This window comes from Pleurodeles waltl, chromosome 4_2 (genome assembly GCF_031143425.1).
Source record: "Pleurodeles waltl isolate 20211129_DDA chromosome 4_2, aPleWal1.hap1.20221129, whole genome shotgun sequence".
NCBI lineage: Eukaryota > Metazoa > Chordata > Amphibia > Caudata > Salamandridae > Pleurodeles > Pleurodeles waltl.
The window spans coordinates 47,268,069-47,295,570 of NC_090443.1; the positions used below are offsets into that span (position 1 = coordinate 47,268,069).

General features: G+C 42.4%; 1 protein-coding gene across 3 annotated transcripts in view; it reads right to left on the bottom strand.

Annotated features, from left to right (window-relative positions):
- RAB5B (RAB5B, member RAS oncogene family) overlaps nucleotides 1-27,502 on the bottom strand; it is a 67,504-nt gene that overhangs the window by 35,347 nt on the left and 4,655 nt on the right. The window contains exon 2 of one of the 3 annotated variants that reach the window (XM_069230595.1): nucleotides 21,445-21,526. The exons of 1 other annotated variant lie outside the window; for it this stretch is intronic. The gene's annotated coding sequence lies outside the window, so the exon portion shown is untranslated. Of the gene's footprint in view, nucleotides 1-21,440; nucleotides 21,527-27,502 lie in introns of all 3 variants that reach the window. One more of the 3 variants, XM_069230596.1, reaches the window with a different exon arrangement.

A 27,502-nucleotide genomic window follows, 5' to 3' on the forward strand; every position in this document is an offset into this window, starting at 1 on the left:
AGAAATCAAGTCATCGAATAAAGAATGGGTGAACAAGGACCGGCACAGCAAACACCTGAATGTGACTGGCACACGAGCAGTGCAGGGAAAGGATGGTCGCAGGCCTTTGTAGTGGGAAAACAGGCAGACAGATGTGCTCCAAACCATCTGTGTTACTATCACCAATTAAGGGAATTATTGGAATACAAAATACAAATTCCACACAGATTTATAAAAGTAGCACACCAGCAATAAACAATTTTAAAAAAGCATTGGCTAAGCCAACATGTCAAGACAGATTTTTTTTACTTCTATTGTGCAAGAATATGCAATAATCACTAAAAGTGTAAAAGTAATAAAAAGTAGCAACGACACCATCTAAAGTTGCCATTGATATATTTGTTTAAAAAAGTTTTTAAAAAAATGATCCTGTGCAAAAATAAATTAAAAAAATTTAATGAAAGCATAGCAGAGACTGGATAGCAGCCCTGGCATTGATGCGGTCCATTTTAGGGTGGAGCCTGCACTAGCATGCACTTGCACATGCGTATTGCTTGCAAGACGCTTTAGTAGTTAGAAAAGGTCTCGGAGCCCCGTCCAATCACGTCAGTGTCTTTCATTGGTTCATGGGCTCGCCTTTTAAATTCTGCTTGCTTTCACTGGTGGAAGGCATGCATACGTCATGCCTTTTCCGGTGGTTAGCCCTCCTCGAGCGCAGTGACCAAGTACTGAAAACATGTGAGGCTCGCTGTTTTCCGTCCTGTTTGTGGACTACTTTTTATCTTTTTTTTGCAGCGCAATCCGCTTTGCATGACATCGACCCTGTTACATAGTTAATTGCACTTCTGACGGTTACATAGATAATTGCACTTTTGTCGACAGGTTTCACTACGAGTGAACTGTAGCAGCGCGATCGCGGTCTTTTTTTCCATTTAATGTGGCAAGAAAAGTCCGGTTGGGAGTTTACAACTGCTAATAGCTCTAACTCAGAGAAATGCGAGACCCGTTGCATTGGAAATGCTTGTTTTAAGTGGAGGTGTACACATGAGAAGAGAGGACGCAGTTACGCACTGTGTAATGAGCAAATGGATGAAGTGGCTTGACTCACTGCCACATGCTCTATATACTGCGGTGGCCAGAAGAAACATGCACATGACACCTAGACCAGTGATTGAAAAGGGCTGACCAAACGTCTCTCCATATGTATATATACATCGCAAAAGGAGGACAGATCCCTGAGACGTGAAAGGGTGCAGAAATTATTCCAATATATAAAAAGGGCAACGTAAATCTTCCAATTAACTACAGACCGGTCAGTTTAATTGACAACCTACAAAAAATTTTTGCAAAACAATTGTTAGTTAGACTGACGAGTTGGGTGACGGAGCAGCAGATCCTATCACCACTTCAGGCAGGGTTCCGCTCTAGAGTTAGCACGGTTGACCAGGTATTTAGGTTGACCGTGCTACACTGGAAATATGTAGTCTTGGCAAAGCAAACACTATATGTCACTTTTGTAGACCTGCGCTCTGCCTTTGACCTGGTCCCTAGAGACAAGCTTTGGGGAGTGCTACACAAAAGAGGGGCACCATCTGATATCATTCATTTATTAACACGTATGCATGAAGGCACATACGCTCAAGTAAGATGGGGTAACCAAGGCGAACTGACTAACAAGTTTCCCATTAAAAGAGGTGTTCGTCAGGGATGTGTCCTAGCGCCACTTTTGTTTTCTTTATTCATTAACGAGGTGGTCCAAGAACTCATGACATGCCAGAACGATGCTCCCAGCTTAGGCAATCAGAAAATCCCAATTCTTCTTTTTGCGGATGACTCTCTATTGATCTCAAAGACCCCTATGGGGCTGCAAATTCTTGTGGATAGATTTAAATCATTCTGCTGGAATTTTGGTTTAGAGCTGAACTCGAAGAAAACAAAATTGATGGTGCTTCGCTCTGGCTCTCGTAAGAAGTGTACGATCAGGTTAGATGGAGCTATTTTGGACCAGGTTAGCTCTATCGACTACTTGGGTGTGAGGCTTACAGACTCACTCCTCTGGGACGAACAAGTCGGTAAGAGTGGCGGGCTTTTGCAACATCGGGCAGCATCCATATTACGCCTTTACAGGAATACGATCGCTAAAGTTGTGTCTCCAGCAGTAAAGATCTATGTGGCCAAGGCACAGGGTGCTGCTGTTTATGGTGCAGAGATTTGGGGCATGACAGATAGCAGTAGGATAACTAAAATTGAGAATAGCTTTGCTCGGGCTCTATGTGCTTGTCCCACTAGCACCCCATTAACCCCCCTTTTTTTAGATCTAGGGCTTAAACGTATAGCCGATTTGATTATCTTACGGCCCCTACTATATTGGGTGAGGCTTTGGGTAGTTCCTGAACTGGCTATATATAAGTCTTCCCTATTAGAATTGTTAAAAACCTCTAACTCCATGTCCATACCATGGATCAAACACGTATCTAGTTGGTTTTGCATGCTAGGACTGAGGAACTTCTGGGAGAATCCCCAGCAACTTGTGAAGCCCCATGTAAAAGTATTGAAGAGAGCTTACTGGTCCCACATATGTAATAATTACATTTCTCAGAAATCGAATGGTCATTTAACTAACTCGTTTATTGATTTTAAATGGTACCCTGAGTTTGAACCATACTTAGATACAATACCTGATTTGTTAGGCAAAAATTTGTATGCCAGATTTCGATTTGGAACATTACCCCTGAAGGCCTTAACGAGCAGATGGGGACCTAAGTCAAGCTCTGATACCTGTCCTGTATGTGGCATTCCTTCCGAAACAGTAGAACATTTTATGTTTTTTTGTCCCGCCTATTCAATCCCAAGGTTTAAATGGATATATAAAATCTGTAGGGAATTGAATTTAAGGAAATGTTTTTTAGCTTTGCGGATCTTAAAAAGCCACAATTCAAATGTGACAATTTACGCAGTAAGTAAGTTTTTAGCAACAGCATGGCGCATACGCACTTTTTATTTACAATGAGTTGAAATTGTTTTAAGACGGGCAAACATGGATCATTCTTTTTTTAAATTTTTCTATGACATTATGGTTTATATTATTATATTATATTGTATTGTATTGCTTTGATGGTCTGTTGGCCGAATAAAGCTTATGTGAAACACACACACATATGTATGTTTTATTAGGAACCTTTTGGAAAACATGAGGCTTGCAAAACAACTAAAGCAGTCTCTAGGATAAGAATAAGAAAAAAAATAAAAGAGGTTAAAATAAGAGGCGGGCAAACAAGGCCAGGTTTCTCTATTGGTATTACCCTTCCATGTCACACAGGTTAAGCAAAACCAGTAACCTTCCAAATAAAAAAAAATATGGGACTCCGGTAGTAAAGGGTGATTAATTTACATTCTGCAAAACCAAAAACACTGAGCGAGTCCTACCGTCCTTTAAAGAAACCTAAACTGGGTGACAACCCTGAGTGCAGGAGTGCCTGATCACTCCAGATGCGCAGACACGGTCTCCAGTCCTGGGATCTCATGTCATACCTCTCTGCACATGGGAACTGTGGGCCAGACGTGCTTCCACTAAACCACTCGGACTAACACTCACGATGCATGCTCCGCGGAAGTGCTGAAGTCCCTGGCGTCGGAAAGCAAACAGACACTGATGAGAAAAAAAGTAAAATTCAAAATAGCTCGACATGGACTGGACAAATTCTCCTGTATGCGCAGACATTTCTGCAGGAAGCAATAAGCCTTTAGGAATCCAGCAGTCTCAGCACCACGCCAGTCACATGAAGTAGAAGGCCCAAGCGCACGTGAAAACAGCAGCGGTGTGGATTAAAAGCAGAACAGTTAAATGTTCAGGCGCCACCGCGTGTTTAACAAGGATGGCCTGTTCTTAAGCCCTTAGGTTCATTCAAAAAGGAATGATCCTGCTATCAGGCCTGACGAATGCGGAGAACTGTCACATCAAAAACACACAATGCAACATGCAGACATTAAACAATGATTAATATCGGGAAACGGTGGAAGGTACAGGTTTACTCATTCTATCGGATAAAAACGCAGTTCACAGACTAGAACCAAAAGGGGAGCTCTTTACTATACACGAAGAAGGATTACTCAGTGGCTTCTTAGTACACACAATCGAACACCAGGAGGGCTGTGGTATGAAGGTGAAATATTTATTTGTGCGTCGTACACAAGGGGAGGATGCTGAACAGCACAGGTGCTAAAAAAGACCAGCCAAGCTACTAAGGGTTACCTCAATCTACCCTTGGACCTTGTCTCTCGCCCTGTTGACCCCCCCTGCCCTCCCCGCGTCCACAACGATGTAATTATTTTTTATTGTCCATTTGTCCTTGTTCCTTCTTCTCCTTAACCCGTTCCCTGTGCGGAATCATGAAGACGCTGGGGTTGCATTACTGGTGTTCTGTGCTTCATCTTTATTTCCTTCTAGGTCATTTGATGATACACGCTGAGCGACCTCTATGGAGTTACTGCTCAAGTCTTCTGTCCTATTGCATGACAATGTTTTATACGGCATGCATAGTTAAAAAAACTTGAAAAAATTAAAATAAAAAAAATTGACCTCAATCTATGGTAAGTACAGAAAAGTGGACTTTCACATCACACAGTTATGTGGTTACTTGGTAGAGCTCTAGATACTGGCAAGCATGAGAGCACGTGCCATGCAGCGAAGTAGCACCGGCACACAGCGAGGTTTGAGCGTCAGTCTGCCCACTTCCAGAACAGTCTTCACCATTGCAGCATCTCTGTGGGATGGTCGGGTCCAAAGTAAAGAAGGGTTCCTCAGACAGTGTTTCCGTAAATTATTGCTGCAACATCTTCGCCCAAGTGGCCTTCAACAGCCCGTGTAGGTCAGTCTGTCACCCAGGGGTGAGGCCACAGCTGGTAAGTGCAAACATGGGAGATTCTCTGCATTGACTGCCTACTGTTCTTCCACACACCGATGTGTGTTGATCTATTCCATTTCTCAATGTCTTGAGTCCACCCTTGTCGCTTGCATTTCTGTGGGTGCAAAGTTGCTCAGTAATGCTAAGCGCAGTCACCCTGCTGAGGTTCAATATCAGCCTTGAAGGTCACTGGTGCAAAGTGGCGTCATTGCACCTCTTCCTTTGCCTTTTGCGTCACTGTGTGCAATAATCCCCAACACAGGAGAGTGTCTCAGGGAGGGGATCCAACAGTAGTTGTGCAAGGCATGTTAATGCATTTGCGGCACCTGTAATACAACAGGGTAACATTCAGAGGCGCTGCAGCCTTACCCCGGAACCAGGCATCAAAGGTGAAAAAGCCAATCATCCCCGAGCAGGCTGAGCAGGATTGCAATCCTGAAGACTTATCGGCTTAGAGCACATTACATTTCTGCAATCCTCCATGTGCGCTGAGCCAATAATGCTCAATCGCCTTTCATCTTGGGTTTCTCACTGCGTGCACAGTGGCACCAGAGAATTTAGATATCTTCTGGTTCGAACATTCACACTCTGTTTGCTGGCACCACCAATCGCAGCGAGGGACGATTTCAGGACCCATCACTCCATGCTCACCAAAGAATTGTGCCCGAGTATTTATTCACATCTTACCCACTTATTCCCCCACTGCAAGTTCAGGAATACAAAGCTACCTTACGAATGCAGTTCAAGGTGACTTTTGTAGGGTACAAATGCAGCTCCCTTTCTTCGCTCTTATAAAACTCAGCTCACTCTACAGCAGCCCAAGTGGCAGACCTGGCCTCAAAAGAAAGGTGATTTCCCTTTTTCATATTCTTGGTTAACTAACGAGGAAAGGACTGTGACTCGTAATCAATTTTTTCAACTCAAACAATAAGGACGTGGAGGATGGTCACAGAACACCGTTCCTTAAAAGCTCAATGAGGAATATTGTAACTTCAAAAGAGCTCTTCACTAATACATCTCGAGGGCTCATGAAACAGACGCTATGTTTTCTGGAGCCAGTATGAATCCCACGAATTTATCAGAGAAGAAAACCATCATCTATATAGAGCTGCTAACAGATAAGGCCGATCATCCAGTCTTCTACTCCGTCTCCAAGTGCAATAATTAAACTTAACTTTACTCCACACCCCCTGCAAAGCTCACACCGAAACAACTATTGCCCACAACCGACAAACCTCTGCAAAGGCCATTTCCTCAAAAGTGCCAAGAATGCAAAACCGCTGCTGCTCGTTTACCAGGAAGTCCGGCAGATTAATGGTCCGTTTCAGAAGTACAGAGTCAGCACAATGATTTTGTTTAGTGCGGCCACTGTGAGCTCTAAATGTGCTAGGAAAAAACTGCAAGGTACACAGAGATACTAAATTGATTCCTGAAGCCGATTCATCATGCAAGATCGCTGCTTGTAACGCGACAGCAGGATTGGCACTTAACACTACTGATGGTCAACAGAATCATGGAGTGGATTCATACTGATTGCAACAGCAAACTACGCAACATGAGCGCTAGCACCAGCACCATAGCAATCTGGACTAATAAACTTCTGCATCACGCATGCAAGAGCAATGCGGCAGCAGTAGTAGCAAACCAACTTTACTGGTCAACAGAATCATGCAGTGGATTCATAGTGAATGCATGAGCAAACTACGCAACACCAGAGGGCTGGCACCAGCACCGTAGCAGTCTGGACTAATACCGAACTTGTGCATCATGCAAGCAAGAGCAATGCGGCAGCAGTAGTGCGAAACTACCTTTACAGGTCACCAGAGTCATGGAATGGATTCATAGTGATTGCAACAGCAAACTACGCAGCATGAGTGCTAGCCCCAGCACCATAGCAATCTGGACTAATAAACTTCTGCATCACGCATGCAAGAGCAATGCGGCAGCAGTAGTAGCAAACCAACTTTACTGGTCAACAGAATCATGCAGTGGATTCATAGTGAATGCATGAGCAAACTACGCAACACCAGAGGGCTGGCACCAGCACCATAGTAGTCTGGACTAATACCGAACTTGTGCATCATGCAAGCTTGAGCAATCAGGCAGCTGTAGTGGGAAACTACCTTTACAGGTCACCAGAGTCATGGAGTTGACTCTTACTGAATGTAATAGCAAACCATGCAACTTGAGAGGACTAGCACCTAAGCAGCGCCAACGTAGTGGTCAGGACTTATATAGAAGCTGTGCACCATGAATGCAAGATCGATGCTTGTAACGCTACAGAAGGACTGGCACATCAGCACTACAGGTCAACAGAATCACAGTGTTCCTTCATAGTCAATGCAACAGCAGACCATGCAACACGAGGAGACTAGCTCCAGCACCGCAGCAGTCTGGACTAATACCGAACTTGTGCATCATGCATGCAAGAGCAACGCAACAACAGTAGCAGCGGCAAACCAACGTTACTGGTCAATAGAATCATGAAGTTGACGCATAGTGAATGTAACAGAAAACCATGCGAAACAAGGGGACTAGCACCTAAGTGGCGCCACCGTAGCAGTCAGGGCTAGTACAGAACCTGTTCATCATGTATCCAAGAGCAGGACTGGCACATCCACATTACTGCTCAACAGAATCACAATGTTCATTCATGGTGAATGCAACAGCAAACCAAGCAACACGAGAGGACTAGCAGTCAGGACAAATACAGAGGACTGGCACATAAACAACACTGCTGAACAGAATCACAGCGTTCATTTACAATGGACACAACAGGACGACTTTACGCTACGCGAATAGGAGTAGTACTGTCACTAGCTGTCAGCAGAATCACACTTCATTCGTCGTGTGCACACCTCAAGCAATACTGAAGAGAAGCTGTGGCATGCTGACACTGGCTATCAGTACACATGTAGAGTTTGCTGCAGAGTTTGCTGCAGAGTTTGATCATCGTGTAGACAAGAGCAGTTCAGGCACTGGCAAACTGACATAGATGTAAACAGTGCGGAGTTCACTCACTTTCAATCCAACACTTCATCCACAAAACAGCAGGACTGGAGTTGGTGTGCTGACATGCTAGTGGTGGTCTGCGTAATCACAGACTTCCTTCATCGTGTATGCAACAGCTCTTCATGTAATGTGAGAGATCAGGAAACTGACAACAGTTGTTAACACTGAGTTGGCTCATTGTGTCTAAAGCAGCCCTTCACGCACACAAGTGCAGAATCATCACTGGTACAACGACGTAAGTTGTTGAAAGAATTGTTAACTTTGTTAATCGTGCACACAACAGTAGGATGACATGCTGACAACAGGTGTCAAGAATTAGTTCATCGAATATACAAGCGCACAAGAGGGGGACTGGCCCACTGACGACAGCTGTTTCTAGATTGGCAGAGTAATGTCCTTATTCAAACAAAAGTACTGCGTGCGGTATGACAGCAGAACTAACACGGACACCTCGGATCGGAAACAGCAGTCTCCAAACACTGTAGCTCACAAGACAGTGAAAAGATCGGGAACAGAATAGCTATACTGCAAGAGATTAGACCCTGTGCAATATTCTAGACCAGTGCACTTGTCACTAAGAACCCTGAATTTATTGAGCTGGTCAGTAAGGTGAAAAAATAACTACCTACCTAAAACAAATTCCCAAAACTAACTTGTAGCCTCGCTAAGATTTTGCAAACGCTCTTGAACATGGAAATACCAAGACAGGTCTACGTTGAGGAGTATTCACATACATCTGATAATAGCAAGGTTTGTGGTGAGAGTTGCACCCCCACCGAGCCATATAATTTCCTTCTTAGTCCTCTTCCTGTGTGTTACTCATCCACAAAACCGCCTGTAACATGATGCCGTAACATGCTCAAAATCATGTGAGACACCTACCCTGTCTTCCAGACTCAAGCTGCATTGCGTCACCTGCAACCAAGGTGTACTTACTTACTTATGCCTACTACCCCTCCTGGGGTATAGGCCATCAACCAGGACTATCCAGCCATCTCTGTCTTTTCTTTCAATTTGACTTCAGGTGTAGCTCCTCTCATTGCAGTCAGCCTCAAGGCTTAGGCATTAGATGTTTCTTGGTCTTCCTTTTTTATTTTTTCCCTTGGGGGCTCCAGGTCAGTGCTTGCCTGGTGGTGTCTGACACAGGCTTACAGAGAGTGTGGTCTATTTAGCCCCACCTTCTTTTCATGATTTCTTCATGAGCAGCGAGTTGGAAAGTCTGCTGCTATAGGTTGGTGTTGCTGATGGTGTTTGGCCAGCAGCTATGGAGAATTTTCCTTAGACAGGTGTGGATGAAGGCCTAGACTTTGTTGTTGGTCACAGTTGTCCTCTAAATTTCTGCCCCATACAGAAGGACCGATTTTACATTGGCGTTAAAATGGCAGATCTTGGTTCACAGTGTTCGCTCCTTGGAGCTCCAGATCTTCTTTAGCTGAATGAAGGTAGCCCCTGCGTTGCCCATTCTTGCTTAGACGCTGGAGTCTGTGCCACCCTACTTGTCTATGATACTGCCCAGGTAAGTGAAGGCCTCAACCTCTTCCAGTTTATCGCCTGCAAGAGTGACTGCAGTTGTGTTAGCAGTGTTAGCCTTCAGGATCTTGGTTTTTCCCCTGTGGATGTTCAGGCCAAGCTGTGCTGATGTGGCTGCCACTTTGTCAGACTTCTCTTGCACCTGCAGACGGGTATGGGTGAGTAGGGCCAGGTCGTCTGCAAAGTCCAGGTCGTTGAGCCTTGTACACTGGATCCCATTTCTTCTCCTTGCTGTGGATGTCTTCATGATCCAGTCTATGGCCAGCAGGAAGAGAAAATGCGAAAGCAAACAACACTGGCGGACTCCGGCTCTCACTTCGGAGGCTTACATGAGATCTCCACCATGAACTATCTTGCAAGTCATTCCCTCAAAAGAGTTCCTGATGATTCTTACAAGTTCATCTGGCACACAGTAGTGGTGGGGGAGTTTCCAGAGGGTCTCTCTGTCCACGCTGTTGAATGCCTTCTCATAGTCAATAAAGTTGACATAGATGGGGGAGGTCCATTCCATCAAATGCTCAATGATGATGTGCAGTGTTGCAATCTGGTCCATGCAGGATCTATCTTTGCAGAAGCCAGCTTGCTGGTTTCAGAACTGAACGTCAACTTGTTCCTTCAGTTTGTTCAAGATGACCCTTGAACACTTTGCCTGGGGTTAATAGAAGAGTTATCCCTCTGCAGTTTGAGCAGTTACTCAGGTCATCTTTCTTGGGGATCTTGATCAGATATCCCTGCTTCTACACTGATAGCACTTTTACTCTTCCCAGAGCCTTCCTAACATGAGGTAAAATATGTCAACTGATGTTTCAATGTCTGCCTTCAATGCCTCTGCAGGAATGTTGCCAGGTCCTGCCTTCCCATTTCTCAGATGTTTGATGTCTTGCTGTATTTCTACCATTTTTGGTCTGCTGCAGTCAAATGGCAAGTCCTTGCTTGAGTTAGTTAAATGTCTGGTGGAGACTGTGGCATGGGCTGGTTCAGCAGTTCTTCGAAGTGCTCCACCCATCTTTGTTGATGCCCTTTCATTACCCATGATTGTCTTCCCAGCTTTGTCTTTAATAGGCCTTTCTGGCTTGCTGTATCTGCTGGAGAGCTTCCTTGTTATGGTGTAGACTTCCTTCTAGTTTCCATTGCTGCTTTCTGGGCTTCTGTGGTAAGGCTATCAATGAATCTTCTCTTTTCTGCTCATAAGCTTCTCTTTGCTTCCTTGTTTTTTTAATTAATTTATTTATTTGCATTTCACTTGTTCTGCTCTTGTTCGGCTGGTGTTGACTGCAGCTTTCTTTTTCTTTCTTGCTTGGATTTTGCAGAGTCTTGGTAGAGATCTATTCTTTATACTGTTGTGCCAGGATTAAAAAAAAAAAAAAAAAAAACACAGGTTGAGAATGCCACTTACTCTGAGCTATTGGTGCACCTGATTGAACTATGTTTCTTGGAAGCTCTAAAACAGAAGTGATCCATCTGAAACAGACTGCTGGAATCTATTTTTTGAGTTCCGCCAAAGCTATGTATTTTAAACATAGTGTTTAAAATGTACTGCTGTCAAAATTCTTACATCATCGATTCAGCAGTTGATGACTGCAGTACATTTTGGTCTGCCACATTAATCACAACAGTATATATCTGATAAACAGACAAATTAGATCAGAGGACAATTCTATTATTTCTACAGAAACCAAAGAAATCCAAGCCTGGCCTCCACACAACTGCCCACAAAGCAGCACTAAAACGTTCAGGCACTCTTTGAATCCTATCCTGAAGCACGGTCTCACTTAACACACTAACTATTTTTATGTGGTTTATGCTGTAGTACAAAAATGACATTCAATTAAGAGGTGTAACCATCCCACTGTAGGATCTCCGATAGCCATACATACATGTTCTGCTTATGTGGGTTCAACAGTCCAGATTCTGTATACTATATAGAGGACCCACCCGCATCTACAATAAAAAGGGGTGTCAGCATAGATAAACCCAGTACTCAGAGGGTTGAACCCAAAAAGGAGACATATGAGGGGTTGGGATGATTTTCTTGCAAAAACAGAACGGGTGAGGAGCCAGTGGGTGAATTTAATTTAAGTGAGATTCTCCTAGGAGTTCACTGGTGCGAAATCTAGTGCATTAAGGTTTTTCATTTAGTTATCTGCTGTTGATGGACTCATTAATGGTCAGTCCCACACTAAGAGTTTATTCTTACAGACAAGACAGGTTTAAGTCTGCTGACAATAACATGGCATAAGAAAAGGGAGGGGGTGGGCGGTCATGCTTCCTTTGTTCAATGGTATAATAGTCAATGCCTTAAATGGGGTTGAGGGTCCTTGATTACTGTAGGATGTTTAATTTTTCTAGCAGTTCCGAAGTAATTTCTATCTACTTGTGACCTTTGCCCTAGCCCATTTCAGACCTGCCCAATCTACCCACTCACTGCAAATTCCTCTACTTCTGCTGACAACTCATTAGTAATGGTGGGATTACTCATCAGATGTCTTTCCAGTCCCGATCTTCCTCGTGTTCTGCTCTTTCAGCGATATGAGCAATTTCCTCTCCTCATCATTAGTCCACAACTAGTCAGAATTACAGCTTAGCTGGTAGTACAACGTATCCCCTTCATCTAAAACGGTTCTTCAGCAGGCCTCTGTCATACTCCATTTGTCAGAAAAAAAGAAGTCTCTGTTCTTCTCAGGTAAAAAATATCTTTCTCTGTGCTGCGGTCATCTCCTGCATACCCGTTTGCCAGAGAAAAGAGGAGTGCAGTTTAAAATTGATGGCATTTTGGGAGGGTAATCTTTATTGGCAGCTCTACAATCATTAAAATCCAACACTCCTGGAATCGTTCAAGATCTCTTTCCTTGGCTCCTATGGGATATTTAGTGCCCTCACTTTGTTTTCAATGGCCTGCTTGCTCCAGCCTAGGAAGTCCCCCATTTCGGGATTCGCATGGATGCTATCGTTCAGTCATTCATCTCACGTGTTAAAAAAGGGAGGAATATAGTCTTATCACTTTGCTCTCCACGTTTATTCAATTATTTTTCAGTTTGTTCTATTTGTTTAAAAAGATTGTGAAAAGTGTTCTCCTTACTCATATCTTCATCATGCAGCCTAAGAGGGAGGTTGTGTTTTGTATTTTTGATAGTACATTTTTTTGTTTTATAGTACAACTTCATTGTTTTACAGACATTATTTGTCTGGCAAGTATTTTGTTGTTTAGTTATTTGCTACCCAATTGTAATTCAATTAAACACTAGCTTAGTCTTCGTTACAGTACGACATAAGGTCTCCAAAATGTGCCTACCACAGGTCCCATATTATATCGTACTTCTTTGGACAGCCAAATGGTTTGAACACAAATTGTCCTGCTTTGGTGCAGGAGTCCAAGCCACTGAACCAATTATTCAAATGTGGGCTTTATAAGATATCCAGAACCTTTCAATGTCCCTCTTTACAGTTCTCATACCTGTTGCCATCAACAGGCTGTTCTGCTGGGTCCTCCCCATTCCTCCATTATCCACAATAACATGCCATTTTGAAATCCACTGTGATTGGTCTACCATTACACAAACTACCTGTGCGAGAGTGTGAGATAAGGACATTCCCATGTTGTTCAAAAGAAAGTTCCTATTTCACGTTTTCATCTGAGACAAAGGAATGCAAGATGATATTCTGGTGTGGGAGGCAACTTTGGCTTCGCGCCAATCAATCTATTCCAAAGTTCCTAAATCCTGTTCCCATCACATGTGAAGTTGTTGCAATGGGTTAGGAGTGTGGGTGGAGATACATTTTTCACAGTTGTTCCATTGCAATTTTAGGCACTAAAGCAGTGAATTTGGCTACTACTAATAGTTTATCTCTAAGGGTATCAACTGCACCGTGTAGCTACAAATGTTTGTAGAACTGAGAATTGTGCAAAAAGCAGTCCAGTGTCATCTGTTCAGAGATGTTAATATGGTTCCCTTCCCTAATATGGCCCAGTTTGGAGGTCCCGATCAAGTCTTGAATGCCTCTAGACACATGACCTTTTAACCACATGCCATGCCAGAGTGGGGTCTCGAGAGTAGAGATCACCTCTCCATGGAATCAACCGGAGGCAACAAATTACTGGGATTCTGGCGTTGTAGTGTGGATGTGCATGTGGGGCAATATAGTAGCTTTAGCAGGGAGAGTCTAGGTAGGCATTGCAGTTTTATACTAACACCGGGATTGTCTCAGTCTTCAAAAATCCAGCTGTTAACTGGAATCATTTGCATGTCCAAAGCACAAGCAAACATCTGCAAGTCTCAGCTAAGTTCCTAGGGCGATAGAATACATTTTTGAAAGGAGACCTGTGAGAGTCCACCTGTACAGAGATAATTCCTAATCAAAGCCTGCACATTCTTAAGGGGTGTCATAAGCATAGTTCTGCACTAAGTACAGGATTTATTGGAGTAAAATCATTTTGAATAATGCCCCACAGCCCCTTATGGCCAGTGGTGGAATATATATCAAGAGTCCATCTCCCGGCTCACTCGCTGGAAGAGGGCTGATATGTTTTCCATCTCGACTATGCACATACCTAAGATTTGAAAGTTACCCTCTGCCCAGCTGAGATTCAAGAAATATGGGGCCCTACTATAGTTAATCGTAATCAGGTCATATGTCAATTTGACCAATGTTTAGCCCAAAAATGTCCTCTCAGGGTTTTGGATGTACAGGAGCATATAATTCATGGAAAGGATTAGTCTGCTGTGTATGCATCTCTCCAACTAAAGCAGCTGAGATGTACATCTTTTCTAATCTATTTTACAAGTGGTTCTAACATCGAAGGGAAGAGGAGAGGATACTGGCCAGCATTCAAGTCTTGTCAATTGCCACGATTCAAAGAGTCAAGAAATGGGAAAGAACATTGTGTTCACCCTTACCTGAACCCATGGGGCAGCATAAAGGACTTTGGTATATCCTGTGAAAAGTGGCCCAAGATTTATGTTCTCAAGTTTTTGAAACATAAAAGGCAAGTGGACTGAGTCCAAAGCTTTTCTGAAGTCCAAGGCACTAGAGTTGTCTAATTCATCCAGCTGAACTAGAGCTACCTGTAAGCATCAGAGGCAATGGTGCAGGATCGGCTCGCGGTAGTAGCAGGGGGCGGGGCGGGGCGGGGCGGCACACAGGGGTGGAGTAATTAATAAAAACTTACCTGAATTGTCACAGCCGCCTCCATAACCACTGCGCTTCTCCTCTTGCAGGCAGGCTGCAGGCACAGGCTCCCAGCCTGCTCAGAGCAGCATCAGGATTGGCTGGGAGCGCCCAGCCAGTGCGCTCCCAGGCAGACTGGGAGCTTGTGCAGGCTCTCTCCAGCCCAGCAACACAGTTGAAGGAGCCACCCCTGCAATTGTGTATTATCTTTCTAGGCATAAAGTTCTGGTATTTGTGAATTAAGGGGCAGTTCATCAGAGAACATTTTCAACAGTATTTTGGTTTTAATGTTGTTGATTGATAATGGCCGGAATGAGGTGTAGTCTGTAGAAGGTTTACCAGGTATTTGTATGACTGTATGGTGGTATTGTTCCACTTAGCTATCTCATTTCACTGTAGAAAACTCCAGCCATCATATACTCATCTCATTTTTTCAGGTAACTAAAACTGCCTTTTTGCCCACATGTCTTTCTCCTTTATTAAGCATACTATATGTTAGGTCTTTATGTTTGCCATGTATGTCAGGGAGTTTGAAAGTTCAGATGAAAGAAGATGTTCAGGAAGCATGTATGCTATTTTAGTGCCCGTGTTAATCATCCCAATAATGTATACTCTGATCATCATCAGCACCATCATGTCGTATAGAAGGAGGGTTCAAAGGTCTTCTACCACTCACAGTAATGGTTTTGTCCTTAACCCGGAATGACATCACTCCTCAGTCTCAGCCTATCATATGACACTTCCAGGTCTGGTCTACAATTCTCCCACTGAGTATATGTCTAAGAGCCTCATGGGTAAAGTGTGGGCACCAGCCTTCCAACTAGTTGCAGACCCGAAAATGTGACAGACGCGTAGAATGGTGAGACAGCTGGAGATGATAGGTCAACAACCCCACATCCCAGAATACTTTAGGTCTTAAAACATACACAGAACAATACACAAGAGTCTGATTCTAGACACAATATTTCAATGCTGCAAAAAATAAATCAAGCCTGTATCAAACTACCTTTAGGCACTACTCGTCACCATGAAGCACTGTATAAACATGTTTCATAAAGTGCATCTTCCGTAGTCACCTGAGGATGCCCTAGAAACACTGCATTCCTAATAAAACTAGACAAGCCATCACTAATTTGAACAAACTTAATTAAGCCTGTCACTACACTCACTTTCCCTACTGAATCGAAAACACTGCTCATTCCATTTCACAATATGCAAAAATAACCTGATGAGTTCGTTCAATTATATTGACCACAAAGAAGCACAGAGATGGCAGGGCTCCAAGTATCAGACAATGTATTTGATATCCTTGTGAGACCAGGATAGTTTCATCTTTTATTTAAAGATCCTTGACTTCTTAGCAGCATTCCTCACAGATAATTATGGGACTCTGCTTCACGCAATATACTTGGATGGTCACTACTGCAATGATCCTGCAAGATTCTTTCCCTTCCTCACGCTGCACTCCAAGAGTGCACAGATTGAGTAATTTAGCTCCCCGAAGTTTACAAAGAAAGAACCACAAACAATTACTTGAGCACATCTTCAACAGATGACACCTGAAGCAATTCCCCAACACTCAAACTGGATGAATTTGTTTTCGCTAAAACTCAATATGTTAAAAAACTGTAATGATAAAGTGCCGTCCCCATTACTCTATTGATCCTCACTGCCATAACATGGCTGTTTAGAACCAGTACCACACACCAGTCATCTAACATCCTCAAGCATCTGTGGCACATTTAAGTGACATGGCTCGAGCTGTGAAACAGCTTCCTGCTACGGCAGTGAAACTTAATCTCCCTTCACGTTTTAGGCCTTTAAAATGGACTTGCTGGGCATTTCTGCTTCTTTTGCTGTTTCCCAACTCCACTGTGAACGTTAACCAATATATTTTATCATCTCCATTGTTACCAACAACTATTTCTCAGAGCACTTCATCACCCACACGGTGAGGTTTGTGCTACAAAATTCCTGCATTTTCTTGCATTGCCTCCTGCACAAAACATTTCTATGCTCATTCAAACCCCAGATTTGTAATCATAAAATGACGTAACTCTAGAATCAAGGTCCAGATCACTGGTGTGGTGATGCATATAATTCGACTCACTTAACATACCCACCCTAACCTACGACTTACTCGTTGTAAACACAACTTAAACTGCCTTTTCATCTCACTTTACAAACTAGCCACTCTTGCATGGGAAAGAGCCCAACGTGTCCTTCTACCATCACAAAAGGCCAAACTAGACTCTTTCAGGGCAACTTAACTTGCATTTATCTGCAAATTCCAATTTGCATGTTTCATCATATATGGATCAACTTGTTCACACCATATCAGACAGCCTCTGCTGGTGTTGCCTACTGTTGCTGCCTGTAATACACTCTCTGCCTACTCTCTATTTGATGTACTATTCTGCTGAAGTTTTTAATTTCAGTCTCCCCTAGTCCTCCATTACAGCTGCAAATCCCACCGTAGTGGGCTATACCAGCCATTAAAGGCCAACTCCAGCATTCAAGGCCCGAGACGAAGGCAAGGGCCATTAACAAGGGAGTGGGCCTTCAATAGATGATATACGTTAGCTACGGCAGGCTATATGGCTATTACAACATTCCGCCCCTAGAGGGCAGAATGTTCCAACTAGGATAACAAAGACACCATGAAGCCAGAGGTGTATGGAATCCCCTCGGGCTCTGTGAGGCCTTTGTTCACAGGAACAGCTGTGAAAAAAAATATTGGAATGTTGAAGCTCCGGAAGTCTACCAGCCATTAAAAGCCCTGAGCACTCCATTGTCTTCAATGGAGCTCCCAACATTCCAATATTCTAATATAATCTTAAAGGCCTGCAAGGGAGCAGGCCTTTAATGGCTGGCATAATCCAGCTATGGCGGGCTATAAGGCTATTCGAACATTCCACCTCTACAAGGCAAAAATGTTCTAATTAGTAAAACAAAGGCCTCACTGAGCCAGAGGAGGTTGAAATCCCCTCGGGCACCGTGAGGCCTTTGTTCACAGCAAGAGCTGGGAACAAAATCACTGGAATGTTGGAGCCCTGGCATTCTACCAGCCACTAGATGGAGACTCCATTATCTTCAATGGAGCTCCAAACATTCCAGTGTTCTAATATAGTCTCATAGTCCGTTTTAGGGGGCTATACCAGCCATTAAAGGCCCGCAATGGAGCAGGCCTTCAATGGCTGGTATATCCGAGCAACAGCAGGATATAAGGCTATTAGAACTTTCTGCCAGCAATACAGCGGAATGTTCCAATAAAAAAGTACAAAGGCCTCTCAGAGCCGGAGGGGGCTGCAATCCCCCCTCGGGCTCCGAGTCCTTTTGATTCACAGATGTTGCTGTGAATGTTCAGCAGCTGACAGCCACACGCAGGGCCACGGCTGTTAGCTGTTTAACATTGACAGCAAGAGATGTGAAAGTGGGCTGAACTCAGCCCCCTTGTCCTCACTGGCTTAGCTGAAGTACTCTTTTTTTCGTTCAGCTGAGCCAGTGAGACCCAAGAGCTGCGAAGCATCCACCCTTCCTCCCTCCGAGGCTCCAGTGACTCTGAGCTGTGGAGGAGGAAAGGGAAAGCCTCTGGTGTGCCCTGCAGCATGGCCTCTGCCTTTCACTTTCTCTTGTCCACTTTATGTATTCTGGAAAGACAGGGGTGTTTATTAGTACACTGAAATGTTGAGAACAGCAGGTCTTTACCAGTGTATATAGGCCGCTCCTGCTCCATTGTTTTCAATTGAGCTCTCAACATTCCAATGTTCTAATAACATTTGGTTCTTCTTTGCTAACCTTCTTGGCATTCTTCCTTCCAGTCTCTCAACCATTTTCTTATTTAAAATATCATCACACTTTCATCTCCACTCGCCCTTTCTTAAACTATACCTCAGAGTACTCAAGGTTTTATGTCCCTATCCTAATACACTGGCATTCTCTCCATCTCACTCACTCACTCATTTAAATGGCCCATGTTGAGCTCCACAAACTCCTATAGCCCCTCAAGATACTGCTTTAAACACTAAAAGCCCATCATGATCTACTCCCACACATGTCCTCCTACTCTCTTTCAACCTGTTCTCCGCTGCTCTGGCTCTTTCGTCTACTCCTTCTCCCACCTTCATCAGCAGCTAGTACTCTGCTAAACACATAATTGATGCTATCTTTGCAGGTTGAACAACACTTAAGGTCTATAAACGTTTCCCCTCTGCTACCGTGCTCATTCCATATGCTCCTACTCCAGCTCGCTTCAAAATCAAACCTTAGAATATCATGCTCCAATCATGCATGCTCAAATAGCCGCATGCTGTCTTATAAGGCATTAGTTTCTTGTAACTCCCTCCCTATTTCTCTGCACAGCACCTAGGCCTTTTCTGTATACCAGAAAAAACAAACTTATTTTCCTGACTATCGCTTATTCTGTGAGTCATCAGCACCAGGGCATCCTATGGTAGTAACACTGTGCTTTCTATTCATTCATTCATGCTACCATCCAATTCTTCATCTCACCATCTAATTGGCTTAAACTTACCAGCACTGGCTCACATCCGCAAAGTACTGGATCACATCTGCACAGCACTCGCTACAACATTAGGCAGATTTCCCTCCCTAGAAACAGCAGCCTGCAGCATCGATCACTGGTTCTTGAATGAATGTGACAGCTTGGCACTGGTTCAATCTCTACTATCCTTTCAGAACAACAGATCCAACAAATAGTTCACAACCAACTTGCCTAAAAACTGCAAACTGCTCCTTAGACACTAACTGAAGAGTGAACTTGGATCTCAATGACAAACAAAACTACATGAAACACCTCACACGCCACAGAGAAACCATCTTGAGAACAAAACCAGTTACTATGTGGTTGGTCTCTGCTGCAAACTGATCAATCAGTGACGATCAGCTCAGAATTTCTAAAACCGGCACACTGCTGTAACAAGTTGACTGCTTTCTCCCCCAGAGGTCCCATCCAAGCCGCTCTGCAAGATGTTAGCCCCTCATCTCAAAATGAAAGCTGAGGAACTTGAAAACCATCACACAGACCTGAGGAATGCATTGACCATTTCACCTATCACCACACTATTCCCTCTGCTGTCCTGAAGTTCCATACCTTGCCGTCTCTCTTCAAGTTCTTAGAGGTTATTACAACCCACTCTAAATCCGAATCCCTCGTCATTGTCCATTAAAAGAATGATAAAACCTAACACTGCTACAAAAATCAATAAACTGCATCTTTTAAAGTCAGAAAGTTATTTTCTATGCAGCATAAAATTAACGTGACTCCTTGAGCTACTTTACCATCTGAGGGACCAAGAGTAATTACTAGGACATCTTTCAAATCGAAACCTTTCTAGACAACCTGAAAATCTCTCCTGAAGAAACCTGCATTTGACACAAGGAATCCTGGCAATTGCAATTCGCTGTACATAGATGTGTCATGGTCAGAGTCAAAGAGCAGCATACCACCAACCCTCAAAATTAATCTAAACCTGTTTGGCAATTTTCAAGTGGTATTCTGTCCACATTGAGTGAACAGATTTGTAATTATTTCTGCCTTAGACAAACAAAACTCTCAAGCAGATGGCCATGGAGCAGCGTGCTTCATCATCCTAGCCCTGTTTTGATAATGTTTATTCTAGGTTTCTCCATTTCAACCATACAGGGGTGTAGGATGATGCCTCTAACTAAATTTCTTATCTTGCTTATCATATGTATTCTCCCTTTCAGTCCTTTTCTTTACTCTAAGAAGACCATTAGAGTTAATAATTTATTAAATGTACAATACAAATCCATACGAATATAAAAAGGACAAAGAATATACACAGTGCGCATCTCTCATATGCCAAAAAATAACTAGAATGCACTGAACAAACTTAATGCTTCATCCCTTGGCAAAGTCAAGGCAATCTTTATTCAGTCAAGCACAGATCATAAAAGATAAAAAACAGATAAAGATACATCAAACAGTAATATAGTGCATCATGGAATGCAATGTACAATTAAATATCGAAGAAGACCTAGCTCATGTAAATCCATAGTATGAAACCTCAACAACATAATACTACTATCTAAAGTCATAAAGTGCTAAGTGAAGGTAAGGGCTATATATTTATCAAGTTTTACATCCATGGTGCAAGCTCGGGTACATCGTAGCAAAGGATAAGTAGGCACAAAGTTTTTCTTATTACAGGTAAAACTCTAAAACAATAATAAAACGTCTCAGCTGTACAGTGATTGGATCCCTAAAACCTCAAAATGGTTTTGTGCATACAGGCATAAAAGTAATGTAACATCCATTCATAGCATAAAACGACTTGTACATATAAGGACAAGGATGCCAAATCATTAAAACCATGGAAATCCTAGTACCTATAAAAACACAAAAAAATCTAAACATCCATACATATTCAAAACTGTCTGATGCATACACAGAGCAAAATACTGATATATCATCACATAACAGACAGTAATAGAGTAGATTACTTCCCCACGAGATTTCTCAAGCATACATCAGTTTAAATTAACAGACCATCAGACACATGTATTCTAACTGTAAGTGCTGTAAATAAAACGAGGCAGGCCTACATCTTCTAATATTAAAAAATCTTAGCAATGGATTAAAGATTATTTCCTCTTTACAGAATATAATTTACAAAAGAAAAGAAAGTGCAACATTGACTGTCTGGACTTTGAGTCACAAGGAGAAGAATCAGGTAGGGAGCCACGGTACATGCAAAGGGCTGCACCAGACCTGAATCTAGTCAAATAGAAATTCTCTGAGTGGGTAAATGGGAACAGAAAGGTAGGGTTCCATGAAATCTCTAATAACAAGAGGGAGGTACTCACTTACACTGCTCTTTTTCAACTCTTCATTTTCACATACGGCTAAAAAAATCCAGTTTCAGCCATTGTTTTGAGATGGTAGCAAATAACTGTGGATTGTGAAAACAGTACATTTTACCTAAAGAATCAAACTGCTTCTTTACGTATCTCAATCAAGAGATATTATGAACATTGTCAAGATGCAAACAATCATTAATTATGGTCTGATTAAGATGGGTTTCTTCCTTAGCCCACATCGCTCTCCAGAGCATTAAGGGTGCTAGTTTGATGCAATTTTCCACGGTAAACATGCCTAGCTCCGTATGGCAAAGAAAGTTAGGGATACTATTGGGGACTGGCAAAAGCCTTTTCAGAAAGAGGTTTTCAGCAACCTGTAAGGTGGTGAAATCTCAATATCCCCAAATCCCCAGCTCCATTTATCACTGTGGAGGGACAACTAGCAGAATAGATGTTAACCATAGCATCCAGTGGTTTGGAGCCCATTTTTCCTGAAAATCTAAATAAGGCCTCTGTACATTGGTCAAACTGTAAATTCTTAGTCTTAATTAAATATGACCATGTATCTTTCGGATGTAACTGAACCCCTAAATAAGTACAGAATGGAACATAGAGGAGTCTGTCTCCAAGAATACTACGTGGTTTCAGGGTGGGGATAAACACCTCTACAACCATGACATGGGACTGCTCATGAATGAAAAACAAATCTAACCATTTTTGTAGACCTACACTCAGTCTTGATACTAGAACACAATCAACTGTGTAGAGTAGGGCAGTTTTCTGCATTCCACCTTCGCTATGTTTTCTTCCACTGAACTAAGATGGCTTTCAAGGTTATTGATATAAAGGCAGACTAGAAAAGTAGCCAATACACAACCTTGCCTCACACCACATTTCATTTCAATTGGGTCAGTACACTCACTGTTACTCACATTCATTATATGCCGTTACATTTCCATGCATCTGTGCCAGGAAGTGCATCATTGTTGTGTCTATGTCCATTTCAAGCATTTTTGTCTATAGTTTGCATCTATCCACCCAGTCGAAGGCTGATGTTATGTGCATAAAGCCTAAAGCCTTTTAAGAGACCATTAAAGAACAGTTACTACAATTACAATGTAGTACATCAGCAGATGCATTCCACTGGAACTACTTAAATACTCAAGTGACCAGCTAGACCGGAAAAATGTGCGTCTGAGCCATCTATTTGCTGTAAAAATTAAATGACCGCTTGGTGCTTAAACCAGTGATTTCACTTACAAGCAAACTCCCCTTCGGCAAAAGTGTGCATTGAATATGAAACTCCTATATTATCATCTAGAGGCTGTATTATGATCCTAGTTTAAGACTGACTTCCACACATTGCACTCTTCCTGCTCACGCCCTACTTTCCCATTTGCATGCATTATAAGTATCTCAAACTGTTTAAGAATGTTCTGTCGTAAACACCTTTTTTATGCTGTGTCACGACTGTCACATCATGATCGCAGTTTAAATCTAATCCTCACAATTCACAGTCAACTCTTTACATGTAGGTAAAATTATGTCAAAACTCTTTGGAACCCTACATGACAGCTCTCAAATACAAACCTCGAACGAAGCAACAGTGATGCTTAGACAACCATTCCATATAAAAACAATACCTGCCCTTGCTAATTGATTAAAACCTCCAACCCTGCCCTCTCTCATCATCAACTGTCCATCCGACTGGCCCTACATGAAACCCCCAAAATTATCTTCTGTTGTATTAAAGCACCCAATATACTCCAATCATCACTGAGATTCCAAATTGCCCTTCAAACTCATCATAATGTCTTCAACCTTTCCCCGCTTGTTGAAAAGACCCCATCTCTCAGTGTAAAGATTTCAACATGCTCCATCCCTGTATAAATGGAACATGGCCCTCTTTTCCCATTGAGAGCCATAACCCCATTGTAAAGACCCTAAAACGTCCCTTTCTGGTGAATAGCCCAACCTGCCAGTCTTTATCATTAAGATTCCAACTTGCCCCTTGCATGTAGTTTAACCGTTCCCTCTTTCACTGTTAAAAAATGAAAAAACAACTCAATCTGCCCCATCTCATAATACAAGCCCTAACGTGCGTCCCTTTCACAGTAGCACCCAATATGGACTTAATCCAACCCAGGCGCTAAACAACTAAAGAACTAAAGTGTCAGCGCCATGTTCCATTCCTTCCTAGGGCCCCTCTTTACACTCCCTCCCTTGAATAGCTTTCCTTCCACTTTTTTTTTTTTTTTAAACCAAGGAATCTTCTGAACTGGCCTCGGAGTGGAGAAGGCAATAAAAGCTCAACCCAACAGGGGAGCTCAAAATATGTATTTTTCATTGTACAGAGCCCATGCACCATCTCTTAGTTAAGGCATTATCCAATCCTTCTTTCTTCAAAATGAATCAAACGGAAAACTTTCTCAGCTATGAAAGACCCACCTTTCAATCCGTCAGCACAAAACGTAAACATGGATCCACTATCATCATAAATACCACAGAGTAGTCCCCTCTACAATATGAAGGCCAAAATATTCGCTTCACCAAGTGTAAAAGACCCAAAAAAAATTCTCTATCATCATCAACAGTCCACGCTGCTCCATTCTCATCCTGTCACACAACGCATACAAGTTAAAGAACTGTATGTGTAGATGCAAAGAAGCCACTCATTTGTTGCATCTGTCAGAATTGCACCAAGGGGCCACCAATTTTAAAGAAGGGCATGATTTAGACCTTACTTAACTGCTATTGGTCACTACCACTTCCTTCTTCGTTTCACAGCTGCCTGATGGTGGGTTGTTTATATTACAATTCCCACTTTCCTACAACAACTCTTCCAATGCAGTAGCATGAGACAATATTTGTTCTCGCTGGGTCAGGGTTGTATGGGTGCTTGATTTAACATAACTCCAAGCATGAGATGCTTGACACAATTCAGACAGGGAAATGTAGAAAATTAACATAGGTTTCTAACCTTGCTTGAATTCTTCACTGCTAATAAACAGGTTTTCGAGATAAAGGGTTAAAGGTGGCTTAAAAATAGAACGTATCGATTTCTACAGAGTGCTAATAAAGGTCTAATAAAGGTCTTGTAAAGGTCTCCTTCAGAAAGGACTTGCTTACCAGAGTGATCATAGAACCAGAAACTGTTACAGTCATATGAATTGCCTCTGACAGTGGGACATTGCGAACCGGACCGTAAAGGAGCCAAAATGTGCCTGACAGATTGGTTTCAGAATGCTTAGTATTCACTCCTATCTTTAACATACTCCTCTGACCTAAGGTGGAGCGAAGACAAATTTCAATTCAAACACACATTTCTACAGAACCACATATGGCACTCACCAATTTTTAACAGAAACCTACCAGCCACCAGCTATCCTCACCACAAACAAAAGCAAAAAGCCTCATCTACAAAAAAGAAGCCATAATAGAAGCAGGGCCGGGCGATAGAAACAACAATTATTTTGCTCCAGACCAAATTTAACCTGCTTCAACTTCTCTTCCAAACTAAAGGCACAAGAAATATAAAACATAGCAAACAACCAAATAGAAAAAATGTGGCTATCCAATCACTATTTACAGCACTAACACATGCAAAAGCAATGGCAATGTTAAAAGCAATGTTAATTTAAAAATGTAAATTTTCTTTTTTGTCTGTGCACATTTGTTGGGCACGATCCATAGCCAGGTACAAAACCATTTTATGAAACTAAAACTTATCACAAGAAACTCCAGCTTGAGCTGAACATATTTCTAATTGCACTAGTTAAGGGATTACACTTTGGTGGTTTACGTGAAAATTAAAATTCAAAGCTTTATCATCTTTTTAATTAATAACATTCATAGTTTTAGACCATTGTTATTAGCTTAGTCCAAATTGACACACAAACAACACAGAAAACGTATAATGCTTAAACAAAAAAATAAAATTAGACAAAAGACAAAACCATAAATCGGGAATAGTATGTACACAATGGGAACAAAGCGAATAGCAAGTGGGTAGAGCCAATTATAATTGGCCCAATAAGATTGATTTTAATATATCCCTAAAACAGAGACAACTAGGAGTAGTTTACATATCCTGTGACATGTATTTCCGGAAGATGACCCCAAGACTACAGTACTACTCAACCGTCATAGCCGCCATAGATTAGCAATGTTTAGGTTAGGTACACAGGGTTATAAAAATGATCTACTAATAGCCAATACAGACAGTCTTAAAAATCACACTGATCTTTAGAGCAAGCCAATGGAGTGAGTACAGAGTAGCTGTCACTTACTGGAATGTTCGAGCTCAAATCACTGGTTAGGATTCAGAAGGCAAGCATTTTTTTAAGGTGTGGTGTTTTTCCAAAAGATCATAAAAAAATTACAAAGAAACATGTAGAAGGGCTTTCAGTTAGCCCTATTCATCCATTAGTCTGTTTTGTCTCATTCATATTTTGCTTCTACCCTCCACATCATACAAAAGTGTACAATAAACTGACAGATGGAATGTTTGAATTAATCGCAGTCACCGGTAATCACTTGGGGCAGCATCCCAGTTCAGCGTTATTTTGCACAATATGCCACCTCAGTTTGGACCCAGCCATAAGCAAATAAAGTCTTGACCCTGGTCCAATGGGAGCATTCTAGCCCGAACGGTCAGGCCTGGTTCTTCACATCATAAAGCCTGGGGAAATGGGTCAACCCACTTTAGCCATTGGCTCCCTTTTGCACAAGTGACTGCATTCTGTCCAAGAACCATATCGTCATCCACACAGAAAATAGTCAATTTGAGTGCCAAGAGTTGGAGTGACTAGGCAATGGGTTCTTTAAAAACAAAAAAACAAAAAATAAACACACTTCCTTTTTTTCTATGTATTTTCTTTTTGCAAAGGCCTTGCATAGCTCGGCATTTGCTGCTATCAGGCCCTCGCTGCAGCTTGCTGAGTCCAGCATGTCATAAGGGCACTGCAGGAGGAGTCTGTCTTTTGATTACTTTTATCACCATTCCACTAAATTTATCACCATTCCAGGATGGTTGTCTTTGCATTCACAATGGATTGTCTTCTTTGAACGGTTTGTGTTATACTTCACCGAAAAACATTTAAAGAAAGCAAGCATTTGTAAAGGCAGTATCTCGGCAGCCAGCACCAGAACTATTGGCTTTTCCAAATCTTGTATTACATGGTCATCTGACCTAATCGAGGTGCCTTCTCATCACAACTGTTCAGCAAACAACAGGCATGATTAAGAGTTAAAAACCCGTTGAAGAACCGGTAGTGAATTACACAGAAGCACGACGTTATTGCACCATAGAAACACGTCCACATGCTTATGCTATTAAAAAGATGATGAAACATAACTCTACTCCAAACTCAGCATAACACAGACTGGTCGGCTTTTAACGGTGATAAGCTATTGCACAGAGTGAAATCAAAGATGCTGAAAATCAGTGTTCACTGCCTAAACCAGAAATGTTTCTTCACATGTTCTCGAGTGGCGTTCAGAAAAAGAGCCTTTATTACGAACGCTCTGCAAAGCATTCTGGGTCTTCTGGCTGTAGAGGGGAGGTTATTGGAAATCTCAGTCCTAGAGATTAAGGGGCAGATTTACGAAAAGTGGTGCTGCACCCAGTGCAGCGCCACTTTCCTTGGGCCCTTAGCACCCCCCTACTGCTACAACGTGTGCACCGTATCTAAGATACGGCGCAACATGGCACAGTGTAGGGGGCAATAGCATCAACATTTTTTACGCTATTGATGTACTGTTCAGGGTTAGCGCCAAAATTTGGGTTCTAACACTGAACAGTACATAGGGCCCCATTGTAACCAATATTGTGCCGCCTTTTAACGACCTGCTCTGAGCAGGCGTTAAAACTGCCCAAAAAAAAAGGCAAAGAATTCTTCAAGATTTCTTTGTTGCCATTTTTTCGTGGGCCCCCCATCCCCTCCCCACCTCAAAGGGGGAATGCCGCTCCTTGCATACATTGTGCCTGTCGTAGGCATAATGTGGCACAAGGGGTTACAAAGTGGCACAATGCATGCATTACGCTACTTTGTAAATCTGTTGCACCG